We start from the raw sequence: 22,874 nt of genomic DNA on the forward strand, positions 1-22,874 counted from the left end.
ACTGAGTGACCAGGCAGCCTTGCAGCACCTGCTCCGTAGCTCTCTGCCAGGGTGCAGGTGCAGATGATACTCCAAATATAAGCCTTTTATAGCAATAAAGCTTTTGTGCGTGAACTTCGGACTCTTCGTTCATATCCATCTGTAGCTAGGCCTCAGCTAAGTTCATTTTGCTGAAGCGTTTCCCTCCAAAAAGGTTTGCAAAGATATCCTCTGTCTTGGGTAGAGGATATTGATCTACTTTCAATACTCGGTTGATGGTGACCTTCAAATCAGCATAGATCCTGACAGACCCATTTTTATTGGCCACTGGGACCAGTGGCATTGCCCATGGGCTCCACTCAACCTTGAAAAGAATTCCTTCGGCCTCCATGTGATCTAGCTCTCTGGTTATCTTATCACGGATGGCAAAAGGAACCAGATGGGCTTTGTAAAACTTGGGGTGTGGCATTTTCATTTAACACTATTTTACCCTTCATATGTTTGACTTTTCCATTACCATCCTTGAACACTGCTATGGCATCATCCAGTACCTTCCTTAATTTATTTTCATTTGACACTGTTGCAGGTTATGTGCCATGCAAATGATAGATGAATCTTCAATCAAGTTGTAGTTGTCTCAGACAATTGTGAACCTAACATGCTAGTCCTCCTGTTTTTACAACATACAAGCCCAATGTGGCTTGTTGATTATTGGCTTTCACTGTTACGACTGTCAGTCCCACAGGAATTACCTTTTCTCCAATATTAGTTTTTAGCTGGACACCTGGAGACTAGTATCTTTGAAATGCTGTTCAAAGTTGTTTTGTGGGATGACTGAAACAGCTGAGCCAGTGTCCAATTCAATTTTAATTCAGTATGACACACCCACACAGTGTGTCTCCCATCAGGTTTCACATTGTAAAGCTCAAGGCAACCCAGTCATGTGTCACTCTCATCATTGTCAGATTTTTCATAAACAGCATGCAGATTAGTGCTGTCTTTGAAACTGCAACTAGAATTTTTATTCTCTACTCTTCCCTGTGCAGTCCATTTACTTGTCTGCCTGATATGCTCTTTGTATGTGTCCTACTTTGGATTTTTTTTGCAAGTTTATCCTTAAACCTGCATTGGTCTGGTGTATGTGTGCCCCTGCCACAATGGTAACTTAATTTGTGTGGTCAGGCAGGCCTTCATCTTGACACTGCAATTTTGTTCCCACTTAGTTTCATTCCTGACTGCAACTCAATTGTGTCTGTCTGCTGTTTCCATTGATACAGCAATTTCAACTGTTCTTTAAAATGTGAGTTGTACTTCAGTTAGAAGATGTTTTTGAATGCTCTCTCATAAGATTCTACAGACTAAACAATCTCTCAGTGCATCATTGAGTCCATCAGTGAAGGGACAATGCTCAATCTCTTCAATTTATTCACCTAGGCTGAAATGGACTTCCATTCCTTTTGATTCTGCTTATGAAACCTAAAGTGCTCTGCAATCAACAATAGTTTTGGATGTAAATGTTCCTGTATTACTTTCACAATATCAGCAAAGCTCTTTTTGGCTAGTTTGGTTGGAGTAGTTAAACTTCTAAGAAAACTGTATGCCTTTAAACCCAATGCACTCAGCAAAAGTAGCACTCATTTCTCATTCGCTACTTCATTTGCTTCAAAATACAGCTCAATTCGCTCAGGATACATATTCCAGTTATCTCTTGTGCAATCAAACACATCCCTTTCCAATGTAGCCAGCTAATTCTGCTCATTTTAAAATTCATGATTATCACCTGGTACTCACTATTAATGAACCTGTAAATTCATCTGTTTTCTGCCCTTTTTTCAAAAAAATAAACTCAACAGTTTCTCTCTTCGCCATCGGAAGAGACGTGATGTGCCGCTATTTAAAAAAAAAATTGACCATCTCACTGTGCTTCAACAGGTAGATAGCCTTCTCAGGTTAGTTTTAAGATTTACTATTCTCCACTTATGTTTTGTAAGTCCAAAACATCAAACTAATTGAAAGAAAAACTAGGGGAGGTTGCCTAGTAACCAAAGTACTGCATTTTATTTTAATTTACAACAGTGATGAAAGGAAACCAGGTGTTCAAGGTTAAGTCTGCTACATATTGCTATAATTTCAATCCATTGATGGATTAGTAACTTTGAAAAGCAAATCAACCTAATCATCCTGACAGGAGCCATTGAGAAATATTGTTAAAGAAATAAATGTGTTGTAATCACTGCATTTAGTACATATAATAATTACTGGTATGTAGAAACGTACTCCAAAGTAATTAATTTGCAGTTTTATATGGCAGGATCAACCAAATGAATGCACCTAGCCCAACCAGGGCAAGAGCTTCTCTTTGCAATGCAAGTCTTTCCAAACTTGTCAAGAAAGAACAAGCAAAAGGATGGCACAGAGATGATTTCATACACATTTATTCAAATATGTTTCAATACAAACATTTTCTTTGTTTCGTAGTTAATTAAAATAGTGATATTCATAGAGATTTGTTTTCATTTTTACAAGCAAAACTTGATGGTCTTAATATAAGTGTTATTTTCTTTGGTATTTTGTTCCAGTTTGTTAATACAACACAGATTGTTATTCAATGATTGTGAAAAAGGAATATTTTACAAACATGAAACTAGATGACTTCAAATTACCATATGATTACATTCTTTCTCTACATGAACAATAATAAACCTCTGCTGTAAGCACACAGTAGTTTATGATTAACACTGATAATATTCTTTAGAGAAAATTGGGATATTTCTTTTACTAATTTTTGATTGACTTTGTATTGGAAGTAACATAGTACCATCTGTTTGGGATGAGTGGAAATGGGCTAATGTATACTATGTTCAAAGCAATTTGACTCAAGATATTTGGGGCACATTTATGCAAATTATAATAAAAAGTGAGCATTATCAGTGTAAACACACAGGGCACATTTTTACTTGCAATTGACTAAATGTTTCGCTATTCAAGTATTTCACTGATAACAGGATTATGTTTTCCAAAAGTCCTTGTCTGAGGTAAAGTGCAGTAAAGGTGATGTCACAGACATTATTCCTAATATTTTGTTTTTGCATTGGTTCCACCATATTTCTTTAGGTGAGAGTAGCTTTGATTGCATAAATTGAATCTAATAATTCTAACAGAAACAGTATATCAGGCATACTTGCCTTGCATAAAGTAAAATAAAAATCGATTAGATTCTTAGTTGTATAGACTATTGATTTCAATTCAATATATTATCTGAAGTAGTCACAATACCCCTCAATAAAGTAACTCTGTGCTCCTTATGATGAGAGACATGATTACAGATTTCAAGTGCAATGAGAATTTTATAACAGTGTTTTTATAGATGATTGGTCAGTTGTAATGAAGTGAGTGTGAACCATGCAGAACCCAAGAAAGAAAATCTCTGCATATAAAATATTGAGTATTGAAAAGGAAAAATAATTTCAACAGTTTGAAATATGACAAACAGAAAATAATCAAGATACTCAGAAGATCAGGCACCACCTGCAAAGAGAGAAACAGAATCAAAAAAAGTAAGAAAATCAGATGGTTTTAAACCATAGAGAAAGGAAGGGGAAAGAGAACAAAAGGGATGCCTATGATATGTGAGGGACCAAGGTTGCCCAAGTGACACTTGTTTTTGGTGCAATTTAATTAACCATAGCTAATTTGCCAGGAATATAAATGGAGGGAGATGCATGAAGGCAATTAGAGAGAGAGAATTAAAATCAGATGCTGGAACAGCAAGATGAAGAACTGCTGAAATAAAAGTGACACTGGAAATACTCATCTGTTCAGGTAGCATCTGGGGAAACAGAAAACCTGAAATAATACGAGAGCTAACATTCCAACACAGTCAAGAAAGGCCATTTATCAGAAGTCTTTAAATACTGTGTGCTTAGACTGAAGACAAGGTGCTGTTCCTTTGAGTTGGGTTTCATTGGAAAAATGAGGTCAAAGATGCATTTTCAAGTAGAATGGAGAATTAAATGATGGTGACTGAAACTAAGCATTATTCTTGTGGACTAAGTGGAGAAGTTCTGCGTAGTGGTCACCCAATCTAGATTTGGTATCTCCAATGTAGCTGAGAGCATCAAATGGGTTGAAAGAATTGCAAGTGAATTGTTGCTTCATCTGGAAGTATTTAAGTTTCTACACATTTGCAATGAAGTAGGGCAAGCATCAAATTTTCTGGGAAAGTACCATGAGAGGAGATGAAAAGCTAAGCCAAGAAATTGAGGAGGAACCAGATCCTTTTGGACAATGATTGGGATGGGGGGTGGCGGGGTTAGAGTGCAAGAGGAAAGACTTATCCTGTGTTGAAATCTCACTGAGGATGCCAAAAAGACTAGCAAGGATGATCCATGAAATAGCAAAAATGGGAATCCTATCCTTGTTGTCAATGGATAAAGGACAAGTGCACATGCATGGGAAATAAGAGATATAGTTGAGAGTTCTTTCAGCAATGGTTATAGGAAACAGGAAGACAAGAGCATTAGTGTGGAAAGTATTGACATTATAATAGATACGGTAGAGACTGAGAAATGGGATATTCCATAGCCCTTGCAAGAAGCAGGTCAGGAGGAAGTACACGTTTGTTTTTAATGGGAGTCTTTGGATTTATAATGAACATAAATTTATTTTCTAACCTATATCCTAAGATGGAGATTGCACAATTAGGAAGGACTGGGAGGATTAGGCTTATATTCGCTCATACTTAGGAGAATAAGAAGACATTACTGAACCTTGTAAAAGCCTGAAGGAAGAGGGTAGATTAAATGCAGGAAGGATGTTCCTGATGGTGAAGATGTTCAGTTCTAGATAGGATATGGATAAGAATACAGAATAAACCATTTAGAATTAAGGGGAGAAATTGCTTCACTCAAAACTATGAACCTGTAGAATTCTCTACCGCACAATCTACTAAGATAAAAATCATCAAATATATTAAATATATTAAAAGGGAGACAGATATAGTTTTGAAAGTTAAAGAGATCATTAGATGTAGGGAGTAAAGAGTAACAAGGTCCTGAATTTGCATGTCCTTTAGTGCCTTAATACTCCCTAAAGCAGTACCATTCTTTGTTTAAGTCAGACCTTATGATCCCTCCCAAGGTGCATCATCCTGTACTCACCAAGATAATATTTCATCTCCTATTGCTCTATTCGCATCTTACCAACTAATCAACATTATCTTTCAGCTTGTGTCTATCTTCCTTTCATCAATGCCTCCAATTTTCATTCATCCACAAACTTATTATACCTTCTACATTCATATCAGGTTCATTAATGTATAATGAAGGTAGAAAGTTAAAAACATCAATCTTTGTGGTACACCACTACTCAGAGGCTTCCACTCTCAATGCAACCTTCTACCATTAACCTTGGCCTCTTATTACCAATATCATTAAGTCATGGGGACTTATCCACCTTCAGGCCTGCTATTACATATACTGTAATACCTTCGTTTTTACAAAACTACTCCATTAGAATGAAGTAGTCAGGTACTTCTTCAGGATTCATGACACTGACCATGGAATTCTGCTCAACAACTCTTTGGTTGAAATCCTTTTGATTCATGAAGTCTTAGATTTTTCAGAGGAGCCTGCAATGCCACATTTAAAACCTTACCCGCATTTGGTGGAAGCCAGCAACTCTATCCCATTCTGTATGCTCACAAAGTCATGTCCTTCTTATATAGGGAAAGGCAAAGGAAGTCCTTTCCCTGGAGAGTAGATCATAAGTGAACTCCTTCATGCTGAAGGTTGCAGCAAACAGTGAAACATGACATAGATTGTGTGCAGCACATTGAATGATCCTGAGTGTAGGAACCTGAAAGTAATTATTAATCCTAGTTCCTTCATGTGTTTTGTGTTTTGTATTTGGAAGTCCACCTGCAGAATGTAATATACTTCAATGATAATTCCCCTGGTAAACCTGAGCTTACAAAGACAATTTTCTTCTGAGAGGCTGAACGAGCATGCTTACCTTTCAATATTCTATGAGAATGGAGTATTTAAAGGCATGTGCATCTGCATTCCTTCACTTGGTGGAACATTAGGCACTTGAGATGGCTGACCTGAAGCTTCCACTCAATTACAGAAGGGGGAATGCTGGTATATTTGAGCCAGGTGGCATCTGTGGACAGAGAAACAAAAGTTAACATTTCAAGTTAAAAACTGTCAGCAGCTTCAAAAATAAATTGTTTCTCTTCTCTCAGATTCTGTCCAAACTACTGAGTTTTTCCAGCATTTTCTATTTTCATTACAGATTTCCTGTTCCTTGAAAAATGATTTACTACATTCATTCCACTTATTCAGCAAATGACAATTTTTAAAACAGAACTTAAATGAATTGTCTGAGTTAATTCTGAGCACTTTCAAAATTTTGAAAATAATCTTCACAGAAGGTCTGAACAGTCAGCCTTCCCCTCTATTATTAATGTAATTTTTCAAATGGCATTATAATATGGGGACTTTATTTTTGGAGAATCCAAACAAGAGTTGTTCTCTGGAAAGCAACCATCAACATGGCATAGCAACAGATGGACTTCTCATAACATTAGAAGCTGACATGTCCAGTGAAATTTTCTGAGCAGCAAAATGAGACCAGGTAAAGGTCAAGAAATGTATCCTCCTCAAAACTTCTTGATATGATTAAAAGTAGTAAGATTTATAGTTAATGAAAACAGTTATGAAAATAGGATATACAGAAAATATACTTATATACTGTAGCACAAGAAGAAAGGAAATGATTGCTTGTTATGTTACACTTATTCCATCAAGTCTTTTTTTTTATATACAGGTTTTCAAATTCTAAACATTATTTTTAAACCTTTCAACATTTTAATTGACTTCTTGAGGCTTTCAGGTGAACACCACTATTCAATGAGATCATGAGTGATTTATGACCAACTTTCATACCTATTACTTCCTACATAGCAAAACCCAGTAGTATGAATGGCAGCGATGCTTCACTACCAGATGAACTCAACACCTTCTATGCACGCTTTGAAAGGGAGAACACATCTACAGCTGTGAGGATCCCTGCTGCACCTGATGACCCTGTGATCTCTGTCTCAAAGGCCGATGTTAAACTATCTTTAAAGAGAGTGAACCCTTGCAAGGCGGAAGGTCCCAATGGAGTACCCGGTGAGGCTTTGAAAAACCTGTGCCAGCCAACTAGCAGGAATATTCAAGGACAGTTTCAACCTCTCACTGCTACGGGCAGAAGTTCCCACTTGCTTTAAAAAGGCAACAATTATACCAGTCCCAAAGAAGAATAATGTGGGCTGCCTTAACGACTATCGCCTGGTAGCACTCACATCGATAGTGATGAAATGCTTTGAGAGGTTGGTTATGACTAGACTGAACTCCTGCCTCAGCAAGGACCTGGACCCATTACAATTTGCCTACCGTCACAATAGGTCAACGGCAGACGCAATCTCCATGGCTCTTCACATGGCTTTAGACACCTAGACAACACAAACACCTACCTCAGGATGCTGTTCATCGACAAGAGCTCAGCATTCAATACCATCATTCCCACAATCTTAATTGAGAAGTTGCAGAACCTGGGCCTCTGTACCTCCCTCTGTAATTGGATCCTCAGCTTCCTAACCAGAAGACCACAGTCTGTGCGGATTGGTGATAACATATCCTTTTCGCTGACGATCAACACTGGCGCACCTCAGGGGTGTGTGCTTAGCCCACTGCTCTACTCTCTGTATACACATGACTGTGTGGCTAGGCATAGCTCAAACACCATCTACAAATTTGCTGATGATACAACTATTGTTGGTAGAATCTCAGGTGGTAATGACAGGGCATACAGGAGTGAGATATGCCAACTAGTGGAATGGTGCTGCAGTGACAACCTGCACTCAACGTCAGTAAGACGAAAGAGCTGATTGTGGACTTCAGGAAGGGTAAGACGAAGGAGCACATACCAATCCTCATAGAGGGATCAGAAATAGAGAGTGTGAGCAGCTTTAAGTTCCTGGATGTCAAGATCGCTGAGGATCTAACATGGTCCCAATATATTGATGTAGTCATAAAGAAGGCAAGACAGTGGCTATACTTTATTAGGAGTTTGAAGTGATTTGGCATGTCAACAAATACACTCAAAAACTTCTATAGTTGCACCATGGAGAGCATTCTGACAGGCTGCATCACTGTCTGGTATGGAGGGGCTACTGCACAGGACCGAAAGAAGCTGCAGAAGGTTGTAAATCTAGTCAGCTCCATCTTGGGTACTAGCCTACAAAGTATCCAGGACATCTTTAGGAAGCGGTGTCTCAGATGGGCAGCGTCCATTATTAAAGACCTCCAGCACCCAGGGCATGCCCTTTTCTCACTGTTACCATCAGGTGGGAGATACAGAAGCCTGAAGGCACACACTCAGCGATTCAGGAACAGCTTCTTCCCCTCTGCCATCTGATTCCCAAATGGACCTTGAAGCTTTGGACACTACCTCACTTTTTAAATATACAGTATTTTTGTCTTTGCACATTTTTAAATAATCTATTCAATATACATAATTGATTTACATGTTTATTTATTATGTCTTATTTTACTTATTATTATTTTTTCTCTCTATCTCTGCTAGATTATGTATTGCATTGAACTGCTGCTGCTAAGTTAACAAATTTCACATCACATGCCGGTGATAATAAACCTGATTCTGATTCTGAGACGACTTATAAATTCCAGCCCCCCGGCCCCAATACGTTTAATTGGATTTAACAAAAATCTCACAATCTCATAGATTTGCACGAGGTGGGCAAGTGCCTTGATGAATATTTATAATCCATTTTTACTGTGAAAGATACAATGACTTTGGAACTAGCAACTGTTAATGAGGATGTTTTACTGAGAGTCTAAAATAGGGGTGGTGCTGGATGTCTTGAAGTGTATAAATGCAGATAAATCTCCGGGGCTGGATCAGGCATACTGGATGTTAGAGATGAAATTTTGGGAGCCCTAGCTGAGATATTTTCAAGAATTGTTAGCCAGAGGTAAGGTTTAGAAGGGTAGTGAATGATGTGCCTTTATTTAGGGGCTGTAAAGAAATATGTGGGAATTATAGACAGTAAGCCTAACATCTGAGGTAGACAAATTACTGGAGAGGATTCTGAAGGATAAGTTGACATGCATCAGCAAAGGCAGGGGTTGATTAGGGGTAGTCATCAGGAGATTTTTGATGGAGTGACCAAGAAGTTCGATGAGGATAGGTCAGTAGATAGTGGTCTATATGGACCAGTAGAGCCTTTGAAAAGGTTCCACATGGTATGCTACTCCAGAAGTTCAGATCTCATGATATCCATGAAAAGCTATCTAACTGGATACACAATTGACTTGACCTTAGGAAGGGGGAGGGGGTGGTGTGTGAGATGTTTAAAAAAGGGGAAATATTAAAGTGAATTAGTCCCATTGGTTGAGAATCTTCTTTAAATAACACTTTTGCTATCAATGTACTACTGGTGAACGAGTCTATATATTTCTATCCTATTATCTAAGTCATTGTCCAGCTTACATTCTTTCATGAGGGCTTTCACTAAATTTTCATGTAAATATCAATAGTCAATGTTGTATTCATAAGTGGATTAGAAGACTTAAGAGATGGTTTATAAAGATCATGAGAGAAGGCCAAAGATCAAGGAATAAGAAATAATAAAGGTTGGAGAAACCTTATTGAAAGGACTAGAACAATAGGAGGAAGGAGCTAGAAAGATGCAAGCAAAGAGCAGTAAATTGTGGAGGAGACTAGAGATATGAGATGGGCTGAAGAAGAAAATCTTAAGACCTCCATATAGACATACATCGGTGGCTATGAAAAACATCAAGATAGCATCAATTTGCAGTATTGAAAGTGTGTCAAAGGTTACATGAAGGCTGAATGGGGTTGAGAGAGAACATAAATCAGCCATGATCAAATGGCAGAATAGACTCGATGGATAGAATGGTCTAATTTTCCACCTGTGTCTTATAGTGTAGCCCAAAGTGTGGTCAGAGCACACTTATTAAGCAGGCCAATTCACTCTGAGCAACAATTGATGGTATAAAAGACACCCAAATGTTTCATAATGTCCATTCGTTGCCAGTGTATTTGAATAGACCTGCCTCCTAGAGAGAATTGGTTCCTTCACCCTAACCAATATAACCACTGATGGTTAATTCCTGGGATGGCGGGACATCATATGTTGAAAGATTGGAGTGACTAGGCTTGTATACACTGGAATTTAGAAGGATGAGAGGGGATCTGATTGAAACATATAAGATTATTAAGGGATTGGACACACTAGAGGCAGGAAACATGTTTCCAATGTTGGGGGAGTCCAGAACCAGAGGCCACAATTTGAGAATAAGGGGTAGGCCATGTAGAACGGAGTTGAGGAAAAACTTTTTCACCCAGAGAGCTGTGGATCTGTGGAATGCTGTGCCTCAGAAGGCAGTGGAGGCCAATTCTCTGGATGCTTTCAAGAAAGAGTTAGAAAGAGCTCTTAATGATAGTAGAGCCAAGGGATATGGGGAGAAGGCAGGAACGGGGTACTGATTGTGGATGATCAGCCATGATCACAGTGAATGGCGGTACTGGCTCGAAGGGCCGAATGGCCTACTCCTGCACCTATTGTCTATTGATAAAAATGGAAATAGGCAAGTTGATATCGTGTTTGATAATTATTTTAAGGTTTATTTTTTATTCCAGACTCAGATCCACCAGTGTAAGCTGCTTACAATGTTTACAGAAAGCTGGGAGAAAGAAAGCACTACAACAAAAAAAAAACAGAAAATGCTGAAAATAGCATTTGAACGTAGAAGGTATGATTAGTAAGTTTGTAAATGACATAAAAATGGATTACTTTATTGATAGTAAGGATAGTCTTACATTACAGCATGATATTGATCAGTTGGTAAATTGGGTAGATCAATGGCTAGATACTGTGTGGGAAGGAACACTTCAATTATGAGGACAAACTGCATAGGTTTTCGATGGAACAAAGGAGGTTGCATGGTGACCTGTTAAAGGTATGGAAAATTATAAGGGATATAGAAAGGGTTGATGGAGGGAAACTTGTATCAATAATGGAGAAGCCTAAAAACAGAGAGCATAGATTTCAGGTGGGAATTAAGAGGATCTGAGGGAACATGTTTTCAGTGGTGGTGGTGGATGCATGTTCTCTTTTAGAGCTTATGGAAGACACCTTGAATATCCATGGACTACGGACTAAACGTTGGTAAATGGAATTAATAAGAATGGGTACTTCATGGGTGGCATGGGCCTATTTCTATGCTGTGTCGAACTTTGGCTGATGCATTTGCAGTTTTTGTTTTGATTTTGGGGGGAAAGGGGCTTTGGCAGGAAAACGGTAAATATGGAGAAGCTGATTATCTTGATAATACAGTGAATTCCAGTCAATTGGGCCACCAGTTTAATTAGGGCAGCTACTTATTTGGGACAACTCAAAGGAAAAAACTAATCAAGAAAATAACTGGGATTCCTTTGTTTATTTGGGACACCATGCTGCTTAACTGGGACAGGAGAGTGTTGCCAACTAGCATCAGTCACATGCACTTGTGTGGACATTAGATACTATACCGTGCTTAGATTGAAGTTTTTAAAAGTAGTGTCAGTTATGTGTGATTGTGTGCAAAAAGCAGTGATTTTTGTCACTAATAATTAAGAGAAATAAGCAGTAAGACAATTCAGAACCGTTTTGCTCACTGCAGTTTCAAGCATTTAGGCTTGGAAATGCCAGAAACAGCCAACAGCGAAAATGAAATGGTTTTACTATTCCAATAAGTTATGAACTATGAAGAATTTGAAGGTAACGACAAATATCTTGAATGTTACAATGAAAAAAAACTGAAGGATGTAATTGTCGAAAGCATTGTATGAAGTCTGTCCATTATCTACACTGGGTGTCTGCACTGATTTTGTTCACTTACAGTCAAAGGAACACAACAGTGTACACTGGATGAATTCCTCCATTGATAACAATTAGGAACTCATACATAGTTTGATAGTACTGTAGAAGGGTTGGTAATATTCTAATTTGTTTTATATTTCATTTAAATATATAATCTGTTGCTCAGTTAAACGGTTTTGTCTTTTTTTTAAAAATACTTTTTTAGCTATTTCCATGAAAGCAGCTAATTGGGGCAGCTGCTTAGTTCGGCTAACATTTACTGGTCCTGATGTCCCAATTAACCAGAACCCACCACTGTATTGACAATAAAAACTCATTCTTTTTTCACCTAACAGGATCAAAAACACTCATCACATGAGATTCTATCATCAAATGGCCTGTCCTTAGCATTTAGTAATGCATCTGGCAGTGACAAGGAACTCGTAGGTTTTCTAAGCCATAAATATTCAAGCTATAAATACTAACACATCTTAAAGAAACACGTTATGTAATAGAGGTCCATCTCAGGTTACGAACTTATGATAACAAACACCCATCTTATGAACAGCCCGAATGTAAATATGAGCGTTTGGGGACTGGTGAAATGGATGGGGATGGACTGGCTGGCTGCTGTGAGGCTGCAGATTTTTTTTTCTTCTGGATTGGAACTGGAAATATTTTGTATGCCTTGTCTTGCCACCTCCCACCTTTCCACCCCCTCCCCCAAAAGTTGGGGAGCTGAGTCAGCCAAACAGCTGTGTGTGCTGGTCGGACTTAACTGTTTACTCACCTAGTCAGTGAGGCTGGCTGGCAGCCACTCTTCCCAAATCTGCTCACTCTCCCGTTAAACTTATTTCTATGACCCTGTACCACAAGGGTTTCATTGATTTCCAACTTATGGATAGTCTGGGTTACCAACGGTAAGTAGGAACAGAACCCTGTCATAACCTGGGAACTGCCTACACCATGGTCTTACCTTTGGAGGATGCAATTGTTGAAAGCATTGTATGAAGGCAGTCCATTATCTGCACTGATTTTGTTAATTTACAGTAAGTCAAAAGAACATAACAGCCTACATTGGATAAATTTGGATGGACACGTCAATTTTGTTAAAATGTGGTTATACAGACGGCAAAATTAAATACAGTTGAGATTAATCAAACAGTTGTAATGGTATAAAGAGGGCACATGAAATTGAATGGAGTAGATTCCCACTGTGACCACTTATTCGGCATCAGCTAACAATGAAATCAATGAATGAAGATTGTAAACACTAACAATGGACAAGTAATACGTTCCACTAGATTTGCCCCCGTAATTTTGGCAAAATCCAAAACCTATTTAAGTGATACCAAATACACAATACACACAACATTGAGATGCCTGCTTGAGATATAGCATTAACGCCTGCTTATGTTATTATAATCTGCAAACTTTATCTGCATTTACCATTATGTACTCAATTCACAATGTGATTAGAATCCAAAAAAATTTGAGAATTAGATCCTGATCAAAAGAATCACCCCCTCCCCCCATGCCTTTGTACAAATTATATATTTCCAATATAGAAGAAATTCAATTTTTTAAATGAACAGTGAGTAGATTAAGTTAATTCTGTAATGCACATAAAGCTATGTTTTTCGTGGTTCTGATAGGTGCAATGAAGCTAGCCAATGCTCTATTTATAAAAGCTCTAGGAAGTATATGAATGATCACGCACAAGGTAATGTAAACTTTGACAAACTTCTATAAATGCACAGCGGAGAGTATCCTAACTGGCTGCTTCACATTATGGTATGGAAACACCAATACCAAGGGAGGAAAAGCTGTACAGCCCAGTCAGTCATAGGCAAAGTCCTCCCCTCTGATGAACATATTTACAAGGAGTTCTGTCACAAGGAAACAGCATCCATCAACCAAGCCATCTCACTACTATCATCGGGTAGGGGGTACAGCAGCTTTAGGTTCCACACCACCAGGGCAGTAGCAGTTATTTCCTCCCAACCATCAGGCTCCTGAACTGACACTGATAACGTCACTCATCTCAACTCTGAACTGATTCAATTTCAAGGACTCTACAACTCATGTTCTTGGTATTATTTATTTATTGTTTCTGCAATTTGTCTTCTTTTGTACATCATCATTTCTCAGTCTTTATGTATAGTTTATGTATAGTTTTTCATAAATTGTAATTCTTTATTTTCCTGTAAATGCTGGCAGGAAAATGAATGTCAAGGTATTATATGGTGGTATAAACGACTTTGGTTAGAATTTGCTTTGACTAAGAAAGGTTAGGTAGGCACATGGGTCTTTTTTCCCCGAGCCCATTTTTTTTTCCAATCATTCGTACTTTTAAATTCTATTGGTCAAGATCAGTTTTACTTTTATCACATCAACTACAACCTCAAAGATCACACAATTTAGAATTGGTTAACAGTCTTCAAAGTTAAGATTTTATAGGCAATCAAAACAAACTATTAGAAAGTCAAGTGTAGAAGATACATAAATATCAAACCTGATAAAAGAATGCATTCTCTATTATATCATATGCCATTAATAACATGTTTGAGCTTTTTGTTATGTGATTATTACTCATTATTGGGTGAAGTAAGCCATCAAACCATAAAGGCACACTATTCCTTAAGAATTTTGCAGCATTAAGTTGTAATTACTATGGTAAAATACAAAGCTTGCAAAGCTTTAGCTTTGACAAAGGCACAGAAGTAGAACATGTGATTGATCAGAGAAGCAGAGAGATATGGTATGTAAAAATCTTACTAACAACATGCATAAGTAAATGGGCAACTGGTTATTTTGGCAGACTAGTTTCCAGTTAAAAACTGTCTGCTAAGTTAATAACAGGAAGCAGGAAACTAAATTATGTTTATTTACATTAATTTCTGTTGTGAAAGATTTCAAATGATTACTGTAACGAGGGAGTGTTGTTATTTCAGGAACAAAATATCTCCAGATCAACTTTAACTAGTTTAAAAAAAAAATCTGAGATATGCACAGAGAATGTTTCAAACACATAGTAACCAGTCAGCTTTATGAAGAGTTTTGGATGCGGCTTCTTCTAAAAAAACTTGAAAAGAGCTTGGTGAACACAATTGAGCTAGCTCAAGAAATTGAAATTGGGATCTAATTACAGGAATGTACAACAATGGTGTTTTGATTACAATTAAAGTTAGATAAATAAAGCAAAATAGATTAATTTTATGATTTTGTCCTCAGACTATTAGCAGAAATAAGTGCAAAGAAAACCTTTTGCACTCAAAGTTCTTTTCAATTCCAATTTACATGCAACCTTGTCTCAAATCTGAAAACTTGTTATAATTACACATGGCAGAAAGAAAGCAATAGTTATGAAGCTTAAGCAGCAACTCAAAGATCTATTGAATTAACTTTGTTGTAAAATCTCACATGAAAGTTGGAATCTTATTATTAACACCCCCCCCCATACTTTAGTGGTGAGATAAAGTAAAAGGCACTCATGAGAAGCATGTATAGGGTGAATGCACTCAGTCTTTTCCTCAAGGTTGAGGAATCAGAACTAGAGGGGATAGGTTTATGGTGAGTAGGGAAAGATTTAATAGGAATCCAAGGGGTGAATGTTTAATCAGAGGGCAGTCTGTATATAGAATGAGCTGCCAGAAGAAGTGGTTAAGGTAGGTACATTACATCATTTAAAGGACACTTAGAAGAGTACATGGATAGGGAAGATTTGGAAGGATGTAGGACAAATGCAGGCAAATGGGACTAGCTCTGATGAATCTCTGGGATGATTGGGATGATTTAGTTGGCCAAAGAGACTATCTCTCTGCTGTATAACTTTATGCCTCAATGTTAAAGGCAGAGCCATAGTTGAAGAGAAATTCAAGTGTTTCTTCAGCAAATATCAACTCACTTTCAATCCTTGATAAGTTCACCTCTGTTGTGTTCTATAAACCCTTGGGTGTTTGGCCTTCACACAAACTTGACAACAGTAAAAAAAAAAAAATGGACATCAGCTAATTGCTGGACCTTTTGTTTTCTTTCTACAAATCATCTGTCCCTCCTTATGCAATTGGATCCTCGATTTCCTCACCAGTCAGTTCAAAATGGCATCAACATCTCCAAAATCACCAGCAGCATAGGTGTACCTCAAGGCTACATGCTTAGCCCCCGCTCTAGTCGTTTTAGGACTGTGAGGCAAAGTACAGCTCCAATGGCATATTTAAGTTTGCTGATGACATCACTGTTGTTGGCCAAATCAAAGGTGGTGATGAATCAGTATGTGGGAGGAAGACTGAAATTCTGACTGTATGGTGCCACAACAACCTTTCGCTCAACATCATCAAAATGAAGGAGGAAACTGGAGGTTCAAGAGCCACTCCTCATCCGAGGATCAAACGGGAGAGTGTCAGTAGCTTTAAATTCTTCGGTGTTATTATTTCAGAGGATCTGTCCTGGATCCAGCACGCAAGTTCCATTATAAAGAAGGCAAGGCAGCACCTCTACGTTTAGAAGTTTGTGAAGATTCAGCATGTCATTTAAAGCTTTGACAAATTTCTGTAGGTGCATGGTGGAGAGTATGCTGACTGAAATGATGATGTGGAACACCAATGCCCTTGAATGAAAAAACCTAGAAAAGGTCATGGATACAGCCCAGTTCATCACAGGTAAAGTCCTCCCCATCATTGAGCCCCAAAACTGAACTGATTCCACAACCTGTAGACTCACTTTCAATGACTTTACAACTCATGTTCTCAATATTTTCAATATTCTCAATATTTATTATTTATTTATTAGAATTTTGTTTCCTCTTTCTCGTATTTGCACAATTTGTCTTTTGGACATTTGCTGTTCGTCCATCTTTGCGTGCAGCTTTTCACTGATTCTATTATTTCTCTTCTGTATTTACTGTGAATGCCCACAAGAAAATGAATCTCAAGGTAATATATAATGACATACTTTGATAATAAGTTTACTTTGAACATGGAGCAGTTTCATTTCCCTAGTTTCCAATCCATGATGCCTTAGTTATTATTATTGATTAGCACCTTATCAAACCACTTGGAAGAACACACACACATTCTCATTGAGGGGTCTATGGTGGAAAGGGTGAGCAGTTTCAAGTTCCTGGGAATTAAAATCTCAGAAGATTTATCCTGGGCTCAACACATTAATGCAATCATGAAGGAGGAATGCCAGCAGCTCTACAAGGTTAGGAGTTTGAAGAGATTCCATCACCAAAGACTCTTCCAAATTTCTTTTCATGTACAGTGGAGAGCATTCTGACTGGCTGCATTATGGGCTGGTATAGGGCCTCTAATGTACAGGATTGCAAGCGGTTGCAAAGAGTTGTAAACTCAGCCAGCTTGATCATTGGCACAAACCTGCCCATCTTCGAGGACATCTTCAAGAAGGCAACGTCCATCAGTGTTAATTCACAAACTGAAAATTAATGATACATAAATGCATTTAGAGTAGATTTAATTAGGTTGTGGGTCAGGTAGTAACCCTAATTGTACTTTACAGAAGTTTCCACACATCATCTTTGGGCTTTTGGAGAGTTTTCTGGGGCTCCTCTAACCCATCATTTGTTTACTAGAAGGCAGCTGTTCAATTTAGTCCTGGATTGAACCATTTGAAAAGTCAGCACAGAAAGGGAAAGGCTATTGACTAGGGTAACATGCAGTAGAGAACAAAGAAATACTGCTTTGTACAGACCCTCCTTAAAAATTGAGTCTGAAACTTGCTGTTCATGAATATGATTGGTCAACTATGGCTTTTATAAAATTTTGTTTCAAGTTCCTATAACTTCCATTTGTGATGTAATGCACCTTGAAATATAGCAAGACTAAATTAAATCTAAGTTAAACACCAATATTGTGGGGTAAACTACTATCTGCTATGCTGATGGCAATTTTTAAATAATTAAATGTTAAGTATCACCCCTAATTTCAGAAGATTGTCATAAATTATGTGCTTTGACAGTTCAGTTGACTATTAACCACTGCAAGCTGTGTCTTCTTCCATATACTGCAAATTAGAAAGATAGTAGAAAAAGCTGATATGGTTCAGTGGTTAATGCCAATTCAAAATTGTTTGACTACAAGAAAGGAACTTATCTGAACACATGAAGAAAGGAAGTTATTTATTCTACCAATTTATAGGCATGCACAACCGAAGAATGAAACAACTGGCAGCAATTAATGAAGCTATGTAGCTGATGGTTGCCAGGATATAATGGATAAAGTGTACACCTAATTGATTATACTGCAACGAGTAAATATTTGGTGAATACTAAAGATGGTTGATGAAATCACCGCTGGATCTTATCCTTTCTAATAGTCTCCACCAGGACGTTATTTTCTTCAAAACGATAGGAAAACATTTCCTCTCGCACTAGTGGTTGATAGTTTACAACTAGTATATGAAACAGGTTTTACACTTGGTTATCACTTCGTATTCAGCAGAAATTATGAAGGTGTTTCTCTCCATAAGCTACATTGAGGATTTCAGTTTATTATATAAATGTATTTGCAATATACAGAAAGAGCCGTTTCAGTTTAATAATAATGGTAACTTATAGGGCACTTTTCATAGATGATGTTAGTTCAAAGTGCTTTACAATGGAATAAAGTGCAATCATGAAAGTAAAAGCCAAAAAAGCAAGAGTAAATAAATAGGCTTTGAGCTGGCATTTAAGTGTCAGCTGAGTCTGCATCCCTTATAGTTTTAGGTACTGAATGCCGTAGTTTAGGAGCACAGTTCAAAAAAGCTGACATGCCAATTATCATTTGTGCGAGATTGTTCAAATTTGAAAGACCAGTGGAAGAAGACCTGAGAGCTTGAGCAGGATTATAAAATGGAAACAATCTTGTGATGTGTCCAGTCCCAGACAATTAAGAGCTTTAAAACAAGTAAGAGAACTTTAAAATCAATTCTGAAAAATATTGTAAACCAATACAGAGTAATTAGGATGGGAGTGATATCTCCCCAATCCTAGTTTTAGTTAAAATTCTAGTGGCAGTGTTCTGAATGAGTTAGTTTGACAATAAATTGATTTGAAAGGCCAGTAAAAACTGTATTGCAGTAATCTAGTCTATTTGATTTAAAGGCGTGAATTAGTTTTACAGCAGCATTATGTGACAGAAAAGGATGTAATATCTTGTAATATTTTGTAGAATGTCTTTTCATTGAAGCAAACTAGCTCCAAAATGCTTTGTAAGTACTACATTTGGGTGATCATGAGGAAGGGCAGGCAGGCAGTGAAGGATGTTCTGTTGTTATTCCGCTCTTTAATGAGTTTATCATTTTCCATTCTGTTGGGGGAAGATGGCCTTTCAGAGGAATGCAGCAGCCGGCAAATCAATTGTACCAGTGATTGTCCTTCCCAGCTGTACAAAAGAATCAATGTGTAGATGAACAGTAGTGATAAAGCACTTGATAGAAGGGGGACAGACAAGTATTTCTATGGCTGTAAGCAAGAATTCAGAATAACATGCTGCCTCCCTGGTGACAAGGGGAAAGGCGTCTCAGAGTAGCGAAAGAATATTCTGAAAAGAGAGGGCGAGAAACAGAAATTGTAGTCCATATTGAAACTAATTATTTATTTTATTTATTTAAAGATGCAGCATGGAACAGACACTCTGGCCCAACAAGTCCAGCAACCCGGCTATTTAACCTTAGCCTAATCACAGGACAATTTAAATGACCAATCACCCCGTATATCTCTGGAATGCAAGAGGAGACCTGAGCACTCAGAGGAAACCCACAGATTCGCAGGGAGGACACATAAACACTTCACAGACGATGTTGGAATTGAACTCCGACGCCCCCAGCTGTAATAGCATTGAGATAACGGCTACGCTGCCGTGGCACACCTAATTACATAGGTAAGGTTGAAGTGCCTGTGGAAGAAACCTTTGAGAATAATCATCATAACTGATAAGTTTTAAGGTAGTCACCAAAAAAAGTTACTCTTAAGTCATAGTGCTAAAGTGGGAGAAGGTAGATTTCAATGGTCTAAAACAGGACCTGGGTGGCAGGGTGGAGATATGTCTCTACCAAAGGAGGTACAAGGTGCTCTTTCCCTCCATTAGACTGCAGGTCACCCTTGAGTAAGGTGTAGCACCTGCTTAGCCCCCTGATCAGGGTCTCATGAAGCATAGGAGCAGATGGTGGATGTTTGTATGAACAGCTGGTGCATATCACAAATCCTGGTTACGCAACCTCTGATGCCTGGCAGTCTCTGAAGTGAATTGATCATGCATGGCTGGGCTCACCAGTCTTGTAAAGACACCGCCCAGAAGGTGGCAATGGCAAACCACTTCTGTAAAAAAATTTGCCAAGAACAATCATGGTCATGAGACTATGATCACTTATGACATATGACATGGCACATAATGAGGATGATGAAGGCAAGACCTGGAAGAAGCAGATGGCAAGCAGCTGCTAGAAAGGAAGACAACATTTGATAAGGAGAAAGCATTTAAGAGCGAGACTAAGTGTTCAGAATTAGCATGACCCTGCAAAGGTAAAAGAGCAAAGATAATGAAAATATGATCCCAACCTCAAGGTCCAGCACACGCCGAGTCATTACCTGACCTCCAACTCTGGCTGCACACATAATCTTACCAATTAAGTTCCAGACTGTAACTTTTTCCTGGTATTCATTATTCTATTTATAAACCTAATTAGATTCCCAAATTTGGGGACATGATTGGGTGTGTGTTAAAACCAAGGTCTTGGCTCAAAACCTGGCATTAGGCTGGACTTGATACCACAAGTCTGTTCATATACAAGTGACTTTGCCAAATACTTGGGGCTCTGGTTCATGATCACTCAAAATAGAGATGGAGTACTCCAAAAAGGTTAAAGAATCTTGAATCAATGGACTGAGAACTCACAGAGACAATACGTGTGTACCACTAATGTGTGAACATCCATAAGCATGGAGCAGAATTTGTTTATTTATGTCACCATATCAAGACTTTGCTCTGTGAAGTCTATGTTCTACAAAGAACAGGGTGAGTTGCCTCAAGGACTATCGCCCAATGGCACTCATCTACGGTGATAAAGTGCTTTGGGGGGTTGGTCATGGCTGGATTCAACTCCTGCCTAAGCAAGAACCAGGACCTACTGCAATGTGCCTATCGCCACAATAGATCTATGATAGATGCAATCTCACTGGCTCTCCACTTGGCCTCGACAAAAGTAAGATAATACTCATGTCAGGCTGCTACTTACTGACTACAGTTCAGTATTCAACACAAAAATCCCCTCAGTTCTAATCCACAAGCTCCAAAATCTGGACTCTGTACCTCCCTCACCAGGAGACCCCAGTCTGTATGGATAGAAATAACATCTCCTCTTCTCTGACAACTAACACTGGCACACCTCAAGGATGCGTGCCTAGCCCACCGCTCTACTCTTTCTACACTCACGACTGTGCGGCTAGGCACAGCTCAAACACCATCACAAATTTGCTGATGGCATAACTGTTGTTGGTAGGACTTTGGATAGTGATGAGGAAGCACACAGGAGTAAGATAGAGCAATAGTTTGACTGGAGTTGCAACAACAACCTTGCACTCATCATCAGTAAGACCAAGGAGTTAATTGTGGACTTCAGTAAGGGGAAGTCGAGGGAATACACACCAGTCTTCATCGAGGCATCAGCAATGGAAAGGGTGAGCAATTTCAAGTTTCTGGGTGGCAAAATTTCTGAAGGTCTATCGTGCATCCAACACATTGACACAATTACAAAGAAGGCACAACAGTGGCTATATTTCATTAGGAGTTTGGTCACCAATTACTGTTGCAAATTTCTACAGATCTACTGTGGACATCATTCTAACTGGTTGCATCACTGTCTGTATGGGAGGAGTCACTGCACAGGATCATAAAAAGCTGCAGAAAGTTGTAAACTCAGCCTGTTCCATCATGGGCACCAGCCTCCCAGCATCGAGGATATCCTCAAAAGGTGATGCCTCGAAACGGTGGGATCCATCATTAAGGACTCCCATCACTCAGGATATGCCCACCTCATTGCTACCATCAAATAGGAGGTACAGGGGCCTGAAGACATGTACTCAAATTTTCAGGAACAGCTTCTTCCCATCCGCCGTAAGATTTCTGAATGGACAATGAATCCAGGAAGACACCTATTCTTTTCCTCCTTTTTGCAGAATGTATTTAATTTAATTTTTAAATATACACTTATTTTAATTCATAGCTTCTTCATAACTATTATGTATTGAAATGTACTACGAAACCAAAACAACAAATTTCACGACACATGCCAGTGATATTAAACCCGATTCTGACTTTGTTGTGCTGTGGCTACACCAATATTAAAATAAACCAGAACTCTGCTCCACTCACTTGGTGAAGTTTAGGACCTGGAATGTCAGAATCTTCAGGCCAAACCCAACAGTGACAGGACTCTACTATGCAGGTGTCACTTTATTACAATAACATGGGAATTCAGCCAATCTGTCTTGAGAACAGATTACTAGTCAAACATGGAAAAAGGTTCAAGGATTTGCTCAAAGAATGCATGAAGAAATGCACTATTCCCATTGATTCCTTGGACTCTGGGCTATGACTCGCAAAAGTGAGAAAAAGAGCATTCAGAATAGTATCAAGCATCTTGAGTCCATGCTTTGGGAGCAAACAAAACCCCTTGAAGTAGCAGAACACTCCAGAACAATCCTCACTACATCAGTCACCACCTGCCACATCTGTGGAAGAGCACTCATTTTCCCTTGGTCCCTTCTGCGATCTCCACTACGCAGGAGTGAAACTTATCCTTCATCCGAAGGGAATACCAAAGATGATAACTACAGGATTCCACTCTCATTCCCACATACTCTACCACCAGTAGCACAGTCCAGTTTGGTCAATGAGACACTGCATAAATCTCAGTTACATACAGTTCGGCAGATCACTTAAAACTCAATGCAGATTCCAAC

General features: G+C 38.5%; 1 long non-coding RNA gene across 3 annotated transcripts in view; it reads right to left on the reverse strand.

Annotated features, from left to right (window-relative positions):
• Window positions 1–22,874, reverse strand: part of LOC140212062 (uncharacterized) — a 112,950-nt gene that overhangs the window by 79,139 nt on the left and 10,937 nt on the right. For all 3 annotated transcript variants that reach the window (XR_011889633.1, XR_011889634.1, XR_011889635.1), the window contains exon 2: window positions 5,992–6,141. This is a non-coding gene — a long non-coding RNA (uncharacterized lncRNA). The remainder of the gene's footprint in view (window positions 1–5,991; window positions 6,142–22,874) is intronic.

Source organism: Mobula birostris, chromosome 18 (assembly GCF_030028105.1).
Source record: "Mobula birostris isolate sMobBir1 chromosome 18, sMobBir1.hap1, whole genome shotgun sequence".
Classification (NCBI taxonomy): domain Eukaryota; kingdom Metazoa; phylum Chordata; class Chondrichthyes; order Myliobatiformes; family Myliobatidae; genus Mobula; species Mobula birostris.